Source organism: Populus euphratica, unplaced genomic scaffold (assembly GCF_000495115.2).
Source record: "Populus euphratica unplaced genomic scaffold, PopEup_1.0 scaffold326.1, whole genome shotgun sequence".
NCBI lineage: Eukaryota > Viridiplantae > Streptophyta > Magnoliopsida > Malpighiales > Salicaceae > Populus > Populus euphratica.
Window position 1 is genome coordinate 179,043 of NW_011500216.1, and position 2,774 is coordinate 181,816.

Here is a 2,774-nt window from a genome sequence, read left to right on the forward strand (position 1 = left end):
TGAATACATCGCCGCCATTTTTCGTTAGTTCTCTTGTTTGTTCTTAACTTACATATGTATATATACACACACCAGCATCTAGAATGCGCACACACACCACGAACTGTAATTGATGAAGTCAACTTCTAGAAAAGCTGACCAATCAAACGGGTTGAATTGCTAATTTTTCTTATCGTGTTTTGGTATTCAGTTTTTGCGGCGTCCATCCATCCATCCAGCTAAGCCAGGGAACATGCACTCAACGCAGCTTGTTCTTCTATACTTGTTTTTTTTTTTTTTTGTAGGGGAAAAGTCCGTCAACCAATCTACATTTTTTATTTATTTTGAACTATAAGAAATCGATATTTATTTGCGTTTTAAGAGATAAAATTATTTCCATGTATTCGCATTTTTTTGTCTTTTTTGCAATGAAACGAGTTCATGGCAAATAGAATAAACTAATAGCTAATCTGCAATATTTAAACCTGCACTTCTGATGAGACAGCCACCTACTATTTTTAATGGAACTTTGCTTTAAGATGTTGAATATATTCACCAGAGCTGATTTGACGAGAAGTTTTCTTCTTTCATTTAGTCAACGAAGTATAAATTAAAGATAAGTAATTGTGATGCACCGTTTGAAGATAAAATAGTGATTGTTTTTTTAAATATATTTTATTTGAAAATATATGAAAATAATATTTTTTTTTTAATTTTAAAAAATTATTTTTATTAAAAAATTTAATTTCAAACAAAATTTTTTTAAAAAATTATAAAATATGATTTCAATCACAAAATTAAAATTTTAAAATATGATTTCAATCACAAAAGTAAACTAATTTCAAACAAAATTTTTTTAAAAAATTATAAAATATGATTTCAATCACAAAAGTAAACGACTCCTAAAAATGGTTCCGGTGGAGACATAGAATGGAATCCCACTTACAAATGGTCGATTGCAGGATAAAAGAGCTTCATGTAACACTAGCGGAGCAGATAATTCATTACTTTGATATTGATATTATAGCTTCATGGCCATTCATTTGAACGAGATGCTCCACTCCAATTCATTCCCATGAACAATAATAACTAGATAAGGCAGCCAAAGGTTGAATTCAACTCCATTTTCCATTTTCTTTAGCTTTCCTATGGGAGAAGGCATGGAGTTGAGTTAGGGACTAGAACAAAAGGGACTTTTGCAAAGTTGGCCTAACTAATGAACTTCAACACCAGCTGTTCCAGCTGATAACATAAGCCTCTATCTATGACTTGTAGCAATCTAATAAGATAAGAGGCTTTTCAGATAAAAATTCATGAAACTTCATCAGCTGAATGTGGAACACTAGGAAGACCAGTCAATATCTAAACTTAAAGATGCATGCTCTAGGTTTTTTTTTTTTAAATCAAAACGTAAGTATATATAGCAAATCAGAATATATACGGAAAAACTGCAAGTTCATATAACTAGCTAGTTTGCATCCAATGTAGATCAAAATACCAAGAGAAACTTTCCGCATGCTCTAAGTTTTAAGTTGATGGGCTACTAGCATCCAATGTTGATTGTTACTGGAGAATGCACCAAATCAAAACAGGAAAATACAAGGAATAAAACATGTAACTAGCTAGTTTTCTGCCAAAGAGAAGGCATTGACTAGTAGCTAGCTGTAGTGTTCCATAGTGGAAATGATCTATTAAACACTAGCTGTAGTGTTCCGTAGTGGAAATGATCTATTAAACACCACAGGAAAGTAATGTAAACTGCTAACCTTAGCTTGCAGCATATTTTTAATATCAAAAGATAAGGTATTGAAGTGACTGATGCTATAAATAACTTCAATTAGGTTTAATTATATCAATTAAGGTTTGCATTCAATTTTAGGACCATTTTCCATTACTGAGAATTTTAAAATAATTAGATATCAATCGAAGCAATTGATGTTATAAATAACTTAAATTTGATTGAAATTAGACTTATTAGGGTTTTATGTTGATTTGTTTTTTACTAATTAGAATAACTGAAAAAAAGAATTGAAGTAATTAGGTATGAATTAATGCTTTTAATTTTGACTAAACTAGTGAGAATTTGTGACAATTGATTATAATGGTTACGTTGTTTTATATTATATATCTTTTAATATTGTAATGTTATATTATAATGGTGATACTATTGTTATCGATATAAATAATAGTATCATTTACAATAGAAGAAGCAATGTGATTCTAAGTACTAGTTTACACACATCACTAACCAAAATTATATAAATAAATGTGGAGGAATAAGGTAGAATCATAATGATATTAAAATTGATATTACTTGGAGGATGCATGTTGGAGAAGGTCCAACTTGGCATGTTCTGATGTTGATTTCTTATGACGTGAGTTTGAAGACTATAATGTCATCCGTTAAAAATAAATCGAGATAAACTGAGTTGTACTTGAATAATTTACCTAAACAAGTATACTCCTCCCTTTCTATAAAGTACGAATATATTTGGTCTTGGTCCTTACATGTATTCAAATAGGTACAAATAGGTATGCAAACATCATAGTTCATTAATTTGTATAGAATGGTCACGACTGTAGTTAACTTGACATTTATCTGAAATTATAAATATAGATTATCCAAATATGTATTGTCTTAATTAGTGTTGGACACGATGAAAATATTCATATCTTTTTCTAAGTGTAGGAGTATTGAAGTAATAAATAACTCGGAAAGATTGGAGTCGAACCACAAAGGTTAACTATATAATAATAATAATAATAATAATAATAATAATAATAATAAGTTAAAT